We start from the raw sequence: 20,478 nt of genomic DNA, 5'->3' as shown, positions 1-20,478 counted from the left end.
TCCTTAGTAAAAGTTGGTCTCAGCAGCTTTGTGAATAGGTTTTAAGAGAAAACTCTTTGCTTAAAACTTTTACTGCCATTTAGGTGATGATAAAATGTTTTGTGAATAGGTCCAGACCTGTATTGGACAGATTCCATGCAGTCTGTGCTGTTCACACTGTAATGACAAAAACAGATCTGACTCACATGTGAGCCAAAAATTATTATTATTTTTTTTAAATTAGCAGTTAATCACTTGACAAACTGTAGTCTAATCATTCTGGTGTGATTGTACACGTTAAAGAGCTACTCAATGTCCGTCAAAACTCTGATCAGGCTTTTCTCCAGTGTGAATCTTCATGTGTCTTTTAAGGCTTCTTTTTTCAGTGAATCTCTTTCCACATTCATGACAAGTGAAAGGTTTCTCTCCAGTATGAGTTTTCATGTGGACATCAAGGGGATATTTATGTGTAAAACTCCTTGGACACTGAGAACACATGAAAGGTTTTTCTCCAGTGTGAATTTTCGTGTGTTTATTAAGGTTTGATTTTCGATCGAAGCTCTTTCCACATAGTTTGCAGGTGAAAGGCTTTTCTCCAGTGTGAGTTTTCATGTGGTTTTGAAGTTTTTCTTTTCGAATGAAACTTTTTCCACACTGTTAGCAGGTGAAAGGTCTTTCTCCAGAGTGGATTCTCATGTGAAGATTAAGGCTTCCTATTTCAGCAAATCTTTTTCCACACTGTTGGTAGACAAAGGGTCTCTTTCCAGTGTGAACTCTCAAATGGGAAGTAAGGTTTCCTTTTCGAATGAAACTCTTTCCACACTGTTGACAGCTGTAAGGTCTTTCTCCAGTGTGAATTCTCATGTGGACTTTAAAGTATTCCTTTCTGTTGAAAGGTTTTCCACACTGCAGGCAGGTAAAAACACTTCTTTTTGCTGTCGTTTGTGCTTTTGTTTCAGTATGTGACCAACAATATGATTTTTTTCTCCAGTCATGAAATCATGTTTCTCATACTGGAGATCATCTTGAGTTCTTGACTCTCCTCTTTCAGTGTCATCAGGTCTAATGCAAAAAAGACAAATCCAAATTAACACCATTTTTAATTGCTCCCAGAAAAATTGAGATCTTATACACACTAAACTATTAAAGGATGAGTTAAATGTAATCTCAAAACATATTCCCATAATTCAAAGTGATAATGATAAAAACGAGCAATTGTATAATCCTATAAATAAAACTACTTATTACAACACTGATAAGACATTCTTCAAAAATATCATTTATTTATTTTTAGAGCTGGACATTTTAATAAGGATCAAATGGTTGAGTATGAAACCAACCTGTTTGTTCCTCAGTATCTTCATGTTTGACTCTAAATGCTTCTTCAATCTTTGCGTCTTCACTCTCTTCTTTAATAAACTCCATCTTTGTTTGTTCCTCAGTATCTTCATGTTTGACTATGAATGTTTCTTCAATCTTCATGTCTCCACTCTCCTCTTTAATAAACACCATCTTTATAATAGTGTCACGTGGATCTCAGTTGATTCAGCAGGGTTTTTCTGTGTCTTTGGACACTTTTGTCCTGTTTAAGATTAGAATAATTAACAGAAAGTAAATTATTCTCAAAAATGAATGCAAACTAAATCTCTATGTGGTCACTACAGCGATCAGTGCATGCACAATAAATCACTAAAAGATTGCAATCTTGATTTAAACACCCAAGCAATCTAATTCCTAAATGACAATGTTTAATGTACGATCACAGCAAACATTCAATTCTGCGTTGACACTGCTGCTGGCCCAGAGAGCAGTTATCACGTATAAGTATGAAATAGAAATACATATACTGTGCAGTTAACTGTTACAATCTTTCAAGTCATCACAGAAATATACACACTGATGTCTACAGTAGTGATAGAAAGTGAAAAAAAAACACTTAATTTTGAAAGTAAATTGATGCATCAAATAAAGTTTCTGTCATGAAAAAATGCCTTCACTATTCCGAATACCAATGAGGGTATTAGCTGTGCCTGCTTCAAGCGCACCTGTCGCGCGTGTGTTCAGTCATATAGCAATTATTATGTGGCCCCATCGTCAACAACTTAGTGTCAATGTCTTGGCAAACCTTATTTTTTGTAAATGCATGTTTACAGGTTTCACATGTTTTAGACAGTTCCAGTTAAATTGAATTGGATTATACAATTTAGACTGGATTTCTTAATTTTGTGTAAGCTACACAATTTTATTTTCAGATATTAATGTAGCACAGAAATGCATATAATTCAAATATAGCAATGTGAATAGGATACAGAATATATGTATATAAGTTCATCTTTTCTGTGCAAAAATACACGTATCGAAAATTTAACCTGTTTATTTTACTACTGCAACTTGACTTGACTTGTCTTGAAACTTATCAGGACTCGACTTGACTTGCTTAGGGTGAACCCTTGACTTGACTTGACTGATTTGTCTAAACTGTGACTTGTCCCCATCTCTGCTAGAGAATGTAACGCTGATAGATCATTACATTTAGTGGCCATGAGCGCTTGTGGTGTGAACTGCTTTATTGTTTTCACGTGCTACTCAATTTATCTAGAAATGATAAAATGGTGCTTCCATTGTCTCTTGGTCCAGTTAAAACCAAGCCACAATCCACCATTTGAATGGCTTGATAAAATGAAGTTTTGTAGCTCCGGTGCAGCATCACAATGCTCCTTACACTGAGAATGAGTTTCTCTGGTACAGTGGTGCTTTACTGAACCGTACTGATGAAAAATGACAAATGTTGCTCACCATTTAAGGTTCCATTATGAAAACAGATAATGGAAGACAAATAATTAAGACAAACATAACAGACAAACTGACAGGAAGAAAGAGCTCAATACTCTCTAATCATCTGTAAGTGTTTGGCTTCTATTACATCTCCTCCTGTATTCCCTTATTTACACTTAATGGGACTCAAGTCATTATTTCAGAAACCCATATTTTATTACCTATTTGATTGCAATTAGAATCTTTGCTTACATACTATTTTCATTGTTATCACTTTATTCCTCTTTTCTTTACTAATACATGTTACTAATGCATATTACATAATGCTGCATCTTCAAGTACTTTCACACACTTGATCTCATCTCATCTGCTCGTTTCAACTCCTCTTTAAATTGCACTATAATATTTAATTCCTCCCCTTCTCAATTTATTGATTCTTTTTCACTATCACCAGCACTGCCTACAAAGTCTTTTTCATTCTTTGACATGTGAAAAATCAATGTGGCATTTAAGGGATGCTTTATTTTTGAAACTCTTTCCACAGTGACCACATTTAAACAGCTTCTCTCCAGAATGACGGTCCACATGTTTGTTAAGGTTTCCTTTTTGGTTGAAACTTCTTCCACACTGCTGGCAGGTGTGGGATTACAAATTTAAGAATCTGTTTATGATAATGCTGACCCTAGATTCTTACATAGCATCACAGATAAATCTAAAATTAAGTACATTGAATTTAGAGGTACAGATGATGACATTAGAAGAAGATCAAATCAGGCAGCCCAGGTGTCTGAGACATTAACCTTTTTGTTACAGCTATTCCTTTGTCTCTATGATAATGTTAAAGTATGGGCAATACTGTCAGACTGATTGGATTAGTACATATGCCTTTGAATGATACCTTTGTCTCAATGATAATGTGAAGGTATGGGCAATACTGTCAGACTGACTGAATTAGCACCTATGCCTTTGAATGACACTGTTATGATAATGAGATCAGGGCTGGGGAACTCTGGTAACGGGCTGATTCCTGTACTGCATTTGCATGCTTTGTTTAGATTGACTCCACCTCTATGTAATCCTCCCCCTGGAAAGGTATATAAACTGTAATGTATATGCCTTAGTAGACGACTTTTGAAGAACTGCAGCAACGAACAGCTAGGATCTCAATAAAGAGAAACTTCTGCTTCAAGATATCCAAACGTCTCCTGGTCTCTGAGAAAAGTTCACAACACAGGTGAAAGGCTTCTCTCCTGTGTGAACTCTCATGTGCTCTTCCAAGCGTAGTTTATAATTGAACCTACTTCCGCACTGAGGGCATGTGTAGGGTTGCTCTCCGGAGTGAATTCTCATGTGGTCTTCCAAGTGTCGCTTTTGACTGAAAACCTTTCCACACTCAGAGCAGGTGTAGGATTTTTCTCTATGAGTTCTCATGTGGATTTTAAGGTTTTCTTGTTGTTCAAAACTTATTCCACACTGATCACATTTGTAAGGGTGCTCTCCATTGTGAATTCTCATGTGTCTGTTAACCCTTTATAGGGCACTCATTGAAATACTTGGAAATTCTAAAATTCAACCCCAATTTACACATTTAAAAAAAGTATATATATATATATATATATATAAATAAACAAAATCTTAACAGAATATTTAGGAAATTAAAAATCTTGCTGTCTTCCTCGTCAGAACCCTCGATGGGGTCAGCTGGCACAACAAAAACTGACCTCTATCCATAGAATTGTTGAGTAGACAGCTGCAAAAGAAAAGAAAAGGTTTCTGAGTCAGTGTCAAGCCCATGTTGATTTGTTTGTGAAAGAAAAGTGCAGATCTACTGAAAACATAATATTCACATAAATTGTAAATTTATAATAAGAAGTGAAAAAAATGCACAAAGTACTGGTGGTACCACCTATTTTAGCAGAAACAATAAACACCAATCTATAGGTACTAAAACTGACCAAAATTACACATTTTTCACAGTTTATTTCTTGATCATTTCAATAAATGGTTTAAGTTTGACACTGGATTACTGTATCATGTTATACAAGCCTGTGCAATAGTCAGTGGACAAAAAAACAGGCATAAAAACAGCCAAACTATCACTTGCTTTACTTTTACCTGAACCAGGCGTATGTCTAAAAATAATCACTCTGTTGTGTTACCATAAACGGGCGTATGATCAAATATGTTCGCACCATTTTTATACCACATCATTCACTAATTTCTAGAAATCCTACACAAACAACGTCTATATCACCATATAACTCAACTATTCAACTATATAATGTGTGAGTTTCATTGACTTACCATTGTGCATTTCGATGCTTTGTCCGTTTTTGTGGGAGAAGGTAGGAGCGTATATCAGCATTTTCTCATTCCGGAAGCACGCTGAAGTTTGAAACGCCCCGGGTAACTTCCGATTGGTCAGATGCCATTGTGTCGCGATCTGTGACGTAGACTAACATCCGTTGATTGGCTGGGACAAATCCATGTGCTTACAGGATCTCATACAAAGGAGGCAGACGCCTTTGAAAATGTTCGATTAAGTGATCAAATATGGTAATTCGCCCAATAAAGGGAGCTTTCTTTTTGAGTGAAACTTACTCTACACTGTTGGCAGGTGAGAAGCCTCTCTCCAGTGTGAACTGTCATGTGGCAACTAAGGGCTGCTTTCTGATAGAAACTTCTTCCACACTGTTGGCAGGTATACGGTTTTTCTCCAGTGTGCTTTAAAACATGTACATTAAGACTTCCTTTCTGACAGAAACGCTTTCCACATTGTTTGCACGCATAAGGTTTCTCTCCAGTGTGAACTCTCATGTGGACACCAAGGTTTCCAAGGCGAGTGAAATTCTTTCCACACTCTTGGCATGTGTACGGCTTATCTTCTGTCTTTTGAGCTGTTTTTATTGAGGAAGTCTTTTCAGTCTGTGAACAACCAAACGATTTTTCTCTATTTATAAAATCATCTTTCTCTTCCATTTCATTCAGTACTTCACTCTTATCTTTCAGTGCCATTAGGTCTAGGGTGAAAAAATAAAAATAAAAGTTAACCTCATTTTAATGCCACAAAATAACAGGCATCAAAACATTTAAAGTGTCAAAACAAACATATTATAACAAACAATATCCAATATACAGTAAGCAAGTGCAAGAGATGTTGCATGTAATCTAAAAAAAAACGTTCTCAATATTGCTAACTCCTCATTTACTCAAACACTATTAAAGGAACACTCAACTTTTTTGGGGGAAATAGGCTCATTATCCAACTCCCAACTGGTTTTACGATTCGATGTTAAGTAGGATTATCATGTCAATAATTTAATTCTATTCGATATTGTCACGAATTGAGCCTCCGTCATCCTGTTATCATTAACACTTGCACTACACATCATGGACTTCATTCCCCATAAGCCTCTGCACTAATCACTGCATTCACCTGCTCCCTGTTTCCTACTGCACTGATTACTACTCACACCTGCACCTCATTTCTAGGACTGAATATAAGCCACACACACACACACACACACACACACACACACACACACACACACACACACACACACACACACACACACAGCCTCATTGCGAAGTCTTATCGTTCCTCATGGTCATAATTCTGAGCGTTTCTCCCCGTGTTTGATTCCTGGACTCCCTCCCGTGTTTGATTCTCGCTGCCAGCCCCGACCTTCTGCCTGTGTTTTGACTACTCTCTGGATTATCCTCGTTGTTATTGTTTGCTGGTGTTTGACCCTGTCTGTTTGACCACGTCTTCTAATAAAGCCTGCGTTTGGATCCACACGTCAGTCTCCAGACCTCCTTCGTTACAGAAGACTTCGCCACACCCCGGATCCAGCGGCTTTATTCATCAGCCGTTCACCATGAACCCAGGAGACTGTCTAGTTCGTCTTCGCCAGAACAACCGGCCTATTGAGGAGTATGTGGCTGACTTCTGCGAACTATGTTACCAGGTAGATTTCACTGACATTTTTCTAAAGCACATTTTTCTACTATGGACTGAACCAGAATTTAAAACCCAGTATGCCTTTACACACCCCGCACTGGACACTTGAACAGTACATAGACTATGCTCTCCTGCTGGCCGGTTCAACATTTACTGTTGGGACTGCGGATGAGGAGCCCCACAGTCCTACAGCACCCACATCACCAGGGGCCTCATGCATCAACGCTGCGTACGCACAAAAACTTTGCGTACGCCAGATTTCACGCTCACGTTTGGATTTACTAACGATGAAATTAACGTGAGAATGTGCGTTGATCCACGCCAACTCCATGTCTGGCGTACGTGTATTTTTTGTGCGTGTGTTTGTTTTATTTCCCTTGGCGACTCCTAGAGGCAATTATTTTAAATTGCACACTACAAAGTATCGCACCAACACATGTGGAAAACATTGCTATTAATTTATAATTGATAAAATGGGTTAATTGAGACAATATTTTTCTACCAATTATGTGATTTAGAACATATAAAAGCATTTGCAAATGTATACATCTATGGCAATGGCAGTGTTGGCCTTATTGGAGGACATTGTCAATGGCCAAATCCGAAGGGAACGCGTTTTAGGGATCACATTGATTTTCTGGCCCACGATGATGACTGGCTTATAAGCTGTTTCAGATTTCCAAGAGCTATCCTCTTGGAGCTCTTTGCTGAGTTGGGTCCAAATTTGGAGACAGCGAGGAGCCACGCATTACCCGTTCCCTTACAGGTGCTGATAAATATTGGTTTCCTGGCAAATTGTTCTTTCCAAAGGGAACTGGCAGATCGCTCGGGGTTAAGCCAGTCGTCTTTGAGCCGTGCAATGCCAGCTGTATGGGACGGGATCATCCGCATGTCTAGCAGGTATATAAGATTTCCATACCATGCAGTTGACCAGCCAAACAACGCGCAGTTTGCAGCGATCACCAGTTATCCTAATGTAAGCGCAAGCGATCGACTGCACGGACATTGCTATAAAGGCGCCATCTGAAGAACAATTTGGATACGTGAATCGGAAACAGCTAAGTTTTACTTTATTTTATTTTATTGAGCGTAATTATTTAACTGCATATCAGGAGACCGCGGTTATCCATTAAAGACGTGGCTGTTAACCCCCCTCAACAACCCACAAACTGACCAAGAGCGCAGATACAATGATGCCCATTCTCGCACTTGTAGAGCGGGCGATTTGGCAGCTGAAATGCCGGTGGCACCAGAGCCGTGCACAGACCTTTTGAGGGGCATGTGCTGAAACTGAAAAAAGGGCCCCTCCCCCCCCACCCCTCCACCACCAAAAAAATAACACACAATAATATTCTTATTTTATATTTAATTAGTATTAATAACTTTTATACAGATAATATACATATAGAGGGTATATATATATCTTATGTAAACTAATTCAAACAACACTGCGATCCACTGGGATGTCCCTCTCAATGGCTATAGTATAGGCTATATAATATGATGAAATGTTAATAAATTACATCATGTAATTTACAAGCATCAGCAAATTCAGCAGATAACCATAAAATCAAAATAGAAATTTCTTATAAAATATTTTACCTATCTGACAAGGATCACTCGGTTGCTTTGTGTCAAACTAAATCACATTATGTCAACATCACACCGTGTGGTGAGGCATTATATGAACCTTTATAGACATAGGCCTACTATTGTTTATTTCATAAAGACAACGTTGCACTTATTCAAACAAGATATTTTACCGTTACAAGACAACGATGTTCATCTGCTTGCGCTCTATGACTCTGACTGATGCGCTGAAACGTAGGCTAAGTCGCCGCTGTTCTCCACCTGCACCTTTACATCGGACCATTTCTTTTTTAATTCGTTCACAGTGCGATGTTCAAACCCCACTGCGTTAACCGCGTCAGCTAAACTCTCCCACTCTATTTTTTTTTATTTTATTTTTTTTTACAAACTTGCAAATAACAGTTTTTCTCCGGTCTACCGGTGAGGAGCACCTTCAAATCACATTCTGTTAAGTTTCTCTTGCTTGCTTTTTCGTTTGGTTTTGCCAAAGTGGAGTCATTACCATATTAATACGGGGGAGGAGGCAGGGAGGGGTTTTGAGCTCGTGCATGTGCGCTCAATTTCACGTTAATTCAGATGTACAAAGAGATATGCGTGGAATTCCGCGTACGCAGTGTTTCATACATCTGATTTTTTTACTGCGTACGCACATTTACAGCTTTGTCCGTACGCTATGTTTTAGTATGAATTCAACGCAAGTCTTTGTACATGAGGCCCCAGAACTTTTACACATCCCATCTGTCATGTCTGGAACTGTTCAAGCCACATCTACCAAAACGCCCGAGTCTGCAAGCAAGATGGCCTCCGTTCCTGAATTCTCAGCCAAGATGGCCGCCGTTCCTGAGCTCCCGGCCAAGATGGCCACCAAGCCTGAGTCCCCGGCCAAGATGGCCGCCAAGCCTGAGTCCCCGGCCAAGATAGTCGCCAAGCCTGAGTATGCACCCAAGATGGCTACCGCCAAGTCAAAGTCTCCGCTGGTGCCGCCCGGCCTCCCAGAGTCTCCGCTGGTGCCGCCTGGCCTCCCAGAGTCTACGCTGGTTCCGCCCGGCCTCCCAGAGTCTCCGCTGGTGCCGCCCGGCCTTCCAGAGTCTACGCTGGTTCCGCCCAATCTTCCTGAGATTCCCATCTGCCCTGTTCAAGCTACGGAGGCCATGTATGGACTGTTGAGTTTCCCACCCACCCTCCCTACTGCTCCAGTCCCACCACCTCTGTCTCCTGACAGTCCCTCGGCTCACCTTCAACCCACCTTCGGTGCAGAGGAGTTGCCGTGGGTCTGCCAGTCTCCATCGGTGCCCTGGCTAGAGGATCCCTCACCATCGCCTCCAGCCTCAGAGTCCTGGACTCCGCCTCAGCCCTCCGACCCTGCGGCTCCACCCCGGCTCTCTGCTCCCTCGTCTCCGCTGTCGGCCCACCAGCTCCACCGGGCTCCATCGTCCCTCCGGCTCCGCCCTGGTCGGTCGTCGCCCCACCTTCGCCTCTGGACTCTACTCCTCCGGCTGTGCCTCGTCGCTCCGTCCTACCGACTCTGTGGACCTCCTCCCTCCCGCGGGCACAGCCTCGGTCCTCTGTCGCTCCGGCTCCGCCGTGTACCTCCATCTCCGCCTTGGTCGCCAGAGCCTTGGGTTCCGCCTTGGCCCTCCGGATCCTCTGTGTCGCCCAGGACCATCGACTCTCCGGTTCCGCCTCGGGCTCCACCGGCTCCACCTCCGTCGGTCGGCCCCATGGAGGAGCCAACCCTTCCTCCTCCATGGCTTCTCCCTCCGCCGGTCCCGCCTCAGTCCATAGCTCCCTTACCCCCACATGGACCTGGCCTTCCATCCCTCCCCCTGTTCCGCCTCCGCTCCACCACCCTCCGGTTTCATTAGGTGGTTAGAGCGTCTGGAAGCCGCTCCTTGGGGGGGGGGGCTCTGTCACGAATTGAGCCTCCGTCATCCTGTTATCATTAACACTTGCACTACACATCATGGACTTCATTCCCCATAAGCCTCTGCACTAATCACTGCATTCACCTGCTCCCTGTTTCCTACTGCACTGATTACTGCTCACACCTGCACCTCATTTCTAAGACTGAATATAAGCCACACACACACACAGCCTCATTGCGAAGTCTTATCGTTCCTCATGGTCATAATTCTGAGCGTTTCTCCCCGTGTTTGTTTTCCCGTGTGTTTGATTCCTGGACTCCCTCCCGTGTTTGATTCTCGCTGCCAGCCCCGACCTTCTGCCTGTGTTTTGACCACGATTTCTGCCTGCCCCTGTGTGTTTGTTGTGTCTTATCTAATAAAGGCTGCACATGGATCAGTCTCAGTCCGTCCCTGTTACAGATATCATTATGCTATATAATGTAATCTAATGGAAAACTGTATGAGTAAGGCAAGGCAAGGCAAGTTTATTTATATAGCACATTTCATACACAATGGTAATTCAAAGTGCTGTACATAAAAAGGAATTAAAATCACAATAGCATAAAAATCATAAAAATTTCAAATAATAATCACATCAAACGGTGATGAACCCTTGATATTACTAACAACAATAAAAACAGAGAATTTAAGAACATTTAAGATGATTTAAAAAATTGATTTTAAAATTAATTAGCACAGTAAAATGATTATACATAAAATAATGCAGTCTGTTCGGACGTAGCACAGTGCTCATTCAATAAATGCACAATTGAACAGATGAGTTTTGAGTCTGCATTTAAATGTGGCTAATGTATTAGCACATCTGATCTCTTCTGGAAGCTGATTCCAACTGCGGGCGGCATAATAGCTAAAAGCGGATTCCCCCTGTTTTGTGTGAACCCTTGATATTACTAACTGACTCGATCCTAGTGATCTGAGTTGTCTGTTAGGTTTGTATTCAGTGAGCATATTTGCAATGTATGTAGGTCCTAGGCCATTGAGTGCTTTATAAACTAGTAAAAGTACTTTAAAATCTATCCTAAACATAACTGGAAGCCAGTGTAAGGACCTGAGGACTGGTGTAATATGCTCTGATTTTCTGGTTCTAGACAGAATCCTGGCAGCAGCGTTCTGTATGAGCTGCAGCTGTCTAATGGTCTTCTTGGGAAGGCCAGTGAGGAGACCATTACAATAGTCCACCCTGCTGGTGATAAAGGCATGAACAAGTTTCTCCATGTCTTGACGGGAAACAAAACATCTAATTCTTGCAATGTTTTTGAGATGATATGCTGATTTAGTTACTGCTTTGACATGGCTACTGAAACTGAGGTCTGACTCCAGAATCACACCAAGATTCTTGACTTGATTTTTTGTTTTTTGACCCCTAGCATCAAGGTACGCATTTACCTTATGAACTTCATCTTAGTTTCCAAATGCAATGACTTCTGTTTTCTCCTTGTTTAGTTGAAAAAAGCTGTGGCACATCCAACTGTTAATTTCATCAATGCATTGGCAGAGAGAGTCAATGGGGCTGTAGTCATTTGGCGATAAGGCTAGGTAAATCTGGGTATCATCTGCATAGCTGTGATATGCAATTTGGTTCTTTCTCATTATTTGACTTAGTGGGAGCATATACAGGCTGAACAACAGCGGCGCTAGAATTGAGCCTTGTGGGACTCCGCATGTCATGGACGTCCACTTAGACTTATGTTCTCCTATACTCACATAATAGCCTCTCCCTTCTAAGTATGACCTGAACCAATTTAGAACCATCCCAGAAAGCCCGACCCAGTTTTCCAGTCTATCTTGCAGAATGTTGTGATCAACTGTGTCGAACGCAGCACTGAGATCTAGTAATACCAGCACTGATATTTTGCCAGAATCAGAATTTAGGCGAATATCATTTATTATCTTTATGAGCGCTGTCTCTGTGCTATGATGTGGTCTGAAACCAGATTGGAAGTGGTCCAGATATCCATTTGAGTTTATGTAGTGGTTCAGCTGATTAAGAACAACCTTTTCAATAATCTTACCTATGAAAGGAAGATTTGATATTGGTCTATAGTTGCTCAATATGGTGTTATCAAGATTTTTCAGTTTCAGGGAGTTTGGAAAAGTCCCAGAAAGAAGTGAGGTGTTCACCACTTCTAAGAGATCTGCTTCTAAACAGTTAAGCACACTTTTGAAAAAAGATGTGGGAAGTGTATCAAGGTGGCAGGTTGACGATTTGAGGTGCTGTACTATTTCTTCCAAAATGTTGCTATCGATTGCTTCAAAAGTAGACATAATGACTTCTTTTTGAAATTGCGGTCGAATCTGTCTGACCTCTTCATGACTTGAGGGTAAGCTAATTGTCTTTCTGATATTATTGATCTTCTCAGAAAAGAAGGACGCAAACTCATCGCACTTGCTGTCGGAGAGCAGTTCACTAGGGATTTGACTAGGGGGGTTTGTTAGTCTCTCAACTGTAGCAAAAAGAGTGCGAGTGTTGTTTAAGTTCCTGTTTATAAGGTTTGAGAAGAACATTTGTCTAGCTTTACCTAGTTCAGCACTGAAAGCATGAAGGCTGTCTTTATAGATGCTATAGTGAATTTCGAGTTTAGTCTTCCGCCACATCCGCTCAGCTTTTCTGCATTGTCTTTTCATACTCTGTACTGCTGTTGATTTTCTCCACGGCGATTTCTGTTTGCCAGAAATTCTGATTTTCACAGGTGCGATGTCATCAAAGACATTCTTAACTTTTGAGTCAAAGGACTCCAGGAGAAGATCAACAGAGTCTGCAGAAATGCTTGGCATTGAAGATATAGCCTTCATAAATAGCACACTAGTGTTATCGTTAATGCATCTCTTTCTGACAGAGACAGATCTAGATTCAGTGGTAGCAGAGATCAATATATCAAAGAAAATACAGAAGTGATCAGATAGTGCTACATCCTTGATAACAGTGGATGAAATGTTTAGACCCTTACTGATGAGTAAATCAAGAGTGTGTCCACGATTGTGTGTGGGCCCATGCACATGCTGAATCAGGTCAAAAGTGTTCAAAACCGTTATAATTTCTTTTGTGGTTTTGATTTCTGCATTTTCTATGTGAACATTAAAATCCCCTGCAATAGCAAAACAGTCAAACTCTGAACAAATCATTGATAGCAGTTCTGTGAACTCATCAACAAAGACTGGACAGTATTTTGGGGGCCTGTAAATAATGATAAATAGAATGCGTGGGGGACCTTTCAGTACAATCCCTAGATATTCAAAAGACATGTACTGACCAAATGACACTTGCTTGCATTGATAAACATCTTTAAAAAGACCAGCTACACCACCACCTCTCCTAACAGCTCTGCAGACACTCATGAAAGTAAAGTTAGGAGGAACTGCTTCGTTGAGGACTGTTGCGCTGCAGCTGTCTTCTAGCCATGTTTCATTTAGAAACATAAAATCCAGGTTGTTTGTGGTTATAAAATCATTGATCAGAAGTGATTTATTTTTTAGTGAGCGAATGTTTAAAAATGCTAGCTTGATGGCATTACTTTTTGTCTCTAGAGCCACCTTAGTTAGATGCAGAATAGGCCTCAGATTAGATGGGTCAACCGTTTGGCTTGAGATGGCCTTAGACTTTCTATCACATATGAAAACAGAAATAGGGAAAACTACAGGCACACTGGGTTCCCGCTTGTTCTGTAAACATTGCTGAGTGTTGCTGTTATCATAGCGGGGACCCGACACGTATCATTGAGAGCTGTTATCAGTTGTTTTTGGTTCACTCACAGCCGACGGAGGAGGGTTTGGGCCCTGACGTTGTGGCAGCGGCCGGAGAGCTCTCACAGGAGGAGGAGGGCGAGCTGGACCCACAGGCTTTGGTGGTTGTGGTGCCCGCCGTTTTTTAGTTGATAACTGGGGGCTTGCAGCAAAAGAGTGGGAGAGTCTGGTTCCAGCATATACCAGTTCCTCCATTTTCTGTGAGAAGCTTAGAAGTGGAGATGCTGGAGAGAGGGATAATATGTCTGGTGAATGGAGCTCTGGCTCTGGTGTTTCCAGTGACTGAAAAATGTTGTCCTGGCTTACCTGGCTGTTTACCAGAAAGTCGTCCTTCGGTGCTTAGTCTTGGAGCTGTTGCAGTACGTCACAGTCTGTCTGTGATGAGCTCTGTGGGCAGGGCTCAGCCAGAAAAGTGTCCATAAGCAGTGCTTGTTGTGGCTGTGTGGCGTTGTCAGGGTCCTTGTGGGTTGTGTTGACCACATGATGACTCTGAAGCTGATAAGATGTGGAAGATGTGTGAAGCTGATAAGAACATGGAAGAAGAAGGTGGTTTAGAATCCTTCCATCTCAAAGTTATACATTTTATGGCTGCTAGTAGGGCTAGTCTGACAAATCTCAGATTAATTCTTTGTTGATCAAGTAGTGTAGTACCCCCCAAGAGGGTAAGTCTAGGTTCTCTAGGCACATTAGTACCTACAACTATGGCAATAATCTCTAAGACCTCTTTCCAATATTCTTCCACGTCAGGGCAAGACCACAGCATATGTAGAAGGGTCCCTCTATCTGCTTTACATCTAGGACATATCTCTGAGTAGAAGCTTTTAAAAGAGTGCAATCTAACTGGAGTATAGTACTCTTCAATTTGACGGAACTCTATGTATCACATTGAATTGGATGAGTTTATGACGACTATTGATAGAAAAAGTCTGAGCTCTCTCACACATTGTTTTCCATTCGTCATCTGTGAATGAGCACTCCAAGTCTTTTTCCCACTTAGATTTTACATCACGAATATTACCAGCCATCAGCTGTAACAACTTGGTATAGATAAAAGAGATGAGACCCTTAGGACCTCTTTTCTCTGACAAGATAGCCTCAAGAGGTGAAAGAGGAAGTTTAGATAAACGACCACCTTGTTGGGTCTGAATATAGTGTCTAACTTGTAGGTATTTAAAGAAAAATTTAGAGGGAAGGGTAAATTTCTGTTGTAGCTGCTCAAATGACATGAGTGTATCCTCCTCATAAAATTCGTCAAATGTTTGGATGCTTTGATCATACCACTGTTTGGCTATGCCATCTTTGAGGACAGGGGGTAGAAAAGGATTGTAATAAAAAGCAGTGGATCTGAACATAGTCTGCTTGCATTTCATCTTTTTCCTGAGGTCTGCAACAATTTTAGAAGTACCAACAATTAGTGGGTTAGAGGTCAATTTCTTCAAACAGTTTATAGAAACATGAGGTATTGCAGCAAGAGTTATACCCTGTACTTGGGCCTCTTCTAATTGTCGCCAAGCAGGAGGGGAAATACATTTTGATTGCCAGATCCAGACAATGCACAGCTGAGCTGCGCAATAATATAAATAAAAGTCAGGCAGCTTGAGTCCACCATTCTGAAAAGGCATAAACAGTGAACTTAATTTTACCCGAGGAACTTTCCCTTTCCATAAGAACCTAGAAATACCTCTATGGAGATCCTTTAAAAATGACTTTGGTAACACAGGGGGGAGTGCCTGAAACAAATATAAAAATTAGAATTTATCCGACCAATTAATGAAATAGGAAGAGATTTACATCTGTCTAATTCTCTTTCTACAATTTTAAGCAGGGGAGCATAGTTCAAATTATATAATTGAGACAGATCTCTAGGTATTTGTAATCCCAAATATAGAAATGTATCTGTTTTCCAGACAAAAGGGAAATTTTTAAGGGACAATTGCGTAGCGGCTCTATTAAGAGGCATAGAGACACTCTTATTCTCATTTATTTTATAACCAGATATAATCCCATACTCTTGTAATAAAGTTAACAAGGCTGGTATGGAAGAATCTACATTTGTCAAATACAACATAATATCGTCCGCATATAAAGAGATTACATGTTTAGATTGAAGGGTTGTAAAACCACTGATGATGTCATGTGAGCGAATTGCAATAGCTAAAGGCTCTATTGCAAGAGAAAATAAAAGAGGAGACAGTGGGCAGCCCTGCCTTGTACCCCACTCCAGAGAAAACTGTTCCGAAATCTCGTTATTGGTCTGAATGACTGCTGTTGGATGGTTATAAAGCATTTTGACCATATTAAGAAATTTAGGACCAAAGTTCATCTTTTGAAGGACTGTAAACAAATAGGGCCACTCAACACGATCAAAAGCCTTTTCGGCATCTAAAGATATAGCAATAACAGGAAAATCAACTTGAGAAGCAGAAAAAATTACATTCAAAAGTCTCCGAACTTTGTCAAAGAGACATCGATTTTGAATAAATCCTGTTTGATCCATGTGTACCAATTGTGAGATAACTTTCTCCAATCTTAAAGCAATAATTTTGGCAAAAATCTTGTAGTCTGAATTAAGTAATGAGATCGGCCTATAGGAGCCACATAAACAAGGGTCTTTACCAGGCTTAAGTAAAAGAGTAATCATAGCCTGTTCAAGAGTGTCAGGTAAACGCTGAGTCTCTATAGCCTGTAAATACACATCATTTAATGGTTTGATTAATTTAGGTAGAAAAGCCTTAAAAAATCCATGGAGAAACCATCCATACCAGGTGATTTGCCAACAGCTAAGCAAGATATCGCTTCTTGTATTTCAATTTCTGTTATGTCCTTCTCCAAACAATCCCTGCATTCCTCGGTAAGTGAAGGTATATCAAGTCTATCTAGGAAAGAGTGTATTTTCGCCATATCTGTATATTGTGAGGTATATAACAGCTTATATAACTGCATAAATTCCTGTTTAATAAGATTAGGGTCTCTGATGACAGTGTTATCCACTTGACGAATTGCATTAATAGACCTCACTGCATCATCTTTACTTATTTGCCAGGCTAATAATCTGCCAATTTTGTCCCCATGCTCGTAATATCCTTGTTTGGTTCTGAGGAGGATACACTCTGCTTCCTTAGTGGATAGCATATCATACTCAAGCTGCAATGAATTTAGTCTACATAGAATACTTTCATTTCCACATACAGAATAGTCCTGTTCCAACTTTTTAATGTCTTTAGAAAGTACATTCAGCTGACTTTGATATTTTCCGGATAAGTATGCTATGATTATTCCCTTCAGATAAGCTTTAAGTGATTCCCAAATCACACCTGAAGTGGCAGAACCAGCATTGAAATTCAAGAAATTTTCTATATTGTTGTTTAAAAGGTCTATAAAATCAAGGTCGTTAAGAAGATAATTACTGAACCACCATCTTCTAATATATAATTTAGTAGTAGGGGTATAAATTGTAAGAACTAAAGGGGAATGATCAGACAAAGTTCGTGGGAGGTATTCACATGATTCAACTAAGTGTTCTTGTCTTTTATGTAAAAGAAAAAGGTCAATTCTAGAGAAACTCTTATGGGGTCGAGAATAAAAAGAAAAATCGTTTTGCTTATTGTGCAAAGCCCTCCAAATATCTAACAGTTCTAATTCCGCCATTATATGTTTCACAGCTCTTGCCGATGGAGTTAAGACAAAACCTTTGGTAGTCAATCTGTCTGCTGAATCTAAAACCAAATTAAAATCACCTCCAATGATTGTACAGGGCAAAACTGTTTAAAATGAAAATTATGAAAAAACTGAGGGTCACCTTGATAGGGGGCGTATACATTTGCTATTGTAACATTCTCAGAAGCAATATACCCTTTAAGAATAATATATCTTCCATAATTATCTTTAACCATGCTTTCACAAACAAAAGGCACTCTGCGATTGATCATAATAGCAACACCTCTTGAATGAGAGCTATATGATGAAAAAAATATTTGTCCAGACCACTGACGTAATAGCTTACAATGGTCTTCTTCAGTCAAATGGGTCTCTTGTAGGAGAGCAATGTCTTTCTTATTTTTTCTTAAGAACAACAGAATTTTTTTCCTCTTTAAATTATTATTAATCCCGTTAACATTCCGGGACAGATATTTATACTTATCTCTATCAGTTATCCGTCAAATTGAAAAGAAAGCGAAAAAAAAGTGGCACAAACCCCCCTCCCAGCCACCCACCCACCAACCCACAGACATAACACTTTCCCCGTAACCAACTACTGTAACTAACACATTCGAGTAACGTTGCATACAGAACGTGCACAACTTCAAGCTAAGGCATCCCAATTTTAACAGGGGAATAATTAGCGCAGATAACGCCATCTACCGAACATTACAGGTATAACTTTGCAAACAAATCACCAAAGTGGCCATAGGCATTTGGTGACTTAATATCAAAACAATCTCGGACTACTTAAAAAACATAGCCTAATTGTAGAACAACAAGGTTTCAGCATTGTCCGTTCTGGTAGCTACTCAGAGTCTTTCATAAATGCAGTCACTATTCATAATGTACCTACAGTCTCACTCCGAACTCGCTGGCAACCAAAAGTGTCGGATGGTGGGCTTTTAAGTAAGCCTCCGCAGCATCTTTTGAACCGAAGGATCGGGCACCCTCAGGAAGAACCACTCTCAGAGTAGCGGGGTATTGCATACTGTAGGAGATGTTGTGTTCCCGGAGCTGCCCTCTAACAGAAGCATACGCCTGTTTCTTCTTGTAGAGAGTTGTTGACATATCTCGGAAGATCATTATTTTTGAATTTCCATATGTCAGGTCTTTTTTCTCCCGTGCAGCATTCAGTATCGTGACTGTATCTTTGAAACGAAGCAGTCTAATTACAATGGCTCGTGTTCTTTCGTGTTCCGACGGCCGGCGCTGAAGGGTACGATGAGCTCGTTCAATTTCAAAGGGTCGCTCTTGATCCATACCGATGATTTTAGGTAGCCATTCCTCCACAAATGACACTGCATCTCTCCCCTCAACTCCCCGCATGCTTTTTACCCTCAGCAATGTCTTCACACACATTAACAATGGCTTCTTCAAATCCGTCCTGACGTGATTCCAACTCGCTCAGCTTTAGTCTCGTTTCCTGAAGGTCACTGTGTACTTCATCAACAGAGTCACGAATTTCACACATACGTCCGTCGATCATGACTTGAAGCTTCGCAAGCCCTTTCTCCAGTTCTGCCTGGAACCATTGAGGCGGCGATGTCGGGCTAGCCCTTAAAGTTAACGGCGAGGAATCTTCAGTAGCCGTTTCCTTCTTGTTCTCGAATATTTTTTTAGGAGGCATCTTCAAAAGTTGCCCAAGGATGTCAGTCCAGTTCGGAAAAAGAAAAATACAAAGTAAATCTGCACGTTACTCAGAATAGTGCAATAAAAAAGAGTTTTGTGTGGGAGCGCGTCTAACTCTATGGCGGCCATAACCGGAAGCCCTGCATCACTATTTTTGTTGAATATATCGTTGTACATTAAAGGGATGGTTCGGAGTAGATTTGACTTCATTGCTATGCACTCCGAAGCCCATGTAAATACCCCATCTGAAGTTTTTTTTTAACTTAGTCGAACATTTATGGAGATATCAGAGTTTTTCAAATGGCTTGCTACAGCAGTGAATGGTAAGTGTGATGTATCTCGTAAATTACACCACTAAACGTGCAAGTAATCTTACCAAACTTGACATGCACACAGACATAGTAGGTGGACATTTACATGCTTTTCCCAAACCAGGGAAGTGACGTCGACGTGTCGCCATTTGTAGTTTTTTGAGACTAGTAGTTCTCGGGGAAAACGTGTTTTTAAAACACTCATGGTGGACTTACAAATGTTCCGATGCAGCGTTTTGTGAGTACATAACCTATTTACACTACTGTAGAAGTTTGGTAAGATTACTTGCACGTTTAGTGGTGCAATTTACGAGATACATCACACTTACCATTCACTGCTGTAGCAAGCCATTCGAAAAACTTTGATATCTCCATAAATGTTCGACTAAAGTAATAAAAAACTTCGGATGGGGTATTTACATGGGCTTCGGAGTGCATAGCAATGAAGTCAAATCTACTCCGAACCATCCCTTTAACTGGGTTCCGGAGGCAGTTTATAACTTTCGGGAAGCGGAGTTTGATCGGGAGATTATTCCATTAGGGGCGGTTCACATGTAGCTTCTATTGCGCGCTAAAGTTCGCCATTTCAAATGTAGGAATGTGGAATGCGCGCTCATAATGGAAGCGACGCGGTTGTTTTTTTCCAGGCGTGCCTGCGCCGCATCGAGATAAAAACATCTCAACTTTTCTGAATTCCGCGAGCGCACCATGGGTCATGTGACAAGAACCAACGAATCAGCTTTTTCCTTTCACGAAAAACATTAAAAGCTTAGCCAAGATGGAGGAACAGCCAGTCATAGCTGTTACAGGGATAACAGATTTTTAGTTTTGGAAATCGATTTATCCTTTGCTGAAACTTCCGCGT

The 20,478-nt window shown here is 40.7% G+C and overlaps 1 pseudogene; it reads right to left on the bottom strand.

The window, feature by feature from the left end:
* Nucleotides 1-288: 288 nt before the first annotated feature.
* Nucleotides 289-18,933, bottom strand: LOC141326064 (uncharacterized; annotated as a pseudogene).
* Nucleotides 18,934-20,478: the final 1,545 nt, after the last annotated feature.

The sequence above is a fragment of the Garra rufa genome, chromosome 2 (genome assembly GCF_049309525.1).
Source record: "Garra rufa chromosome 2, GarRuf1.0, whole genome shotgun sequence".
NCBI classification, from domain to species: domain Eukaryota; kingdom Metazoa; phylum Chordata; class Actinopteri; order Cypriniformes; family Cyprinidae; genus Garra; species Garra rufa.
Note: the sequence above shows the minus strand (reverse complement) of the source record. Positions and strands in the feature narration are given on the sequence as shown.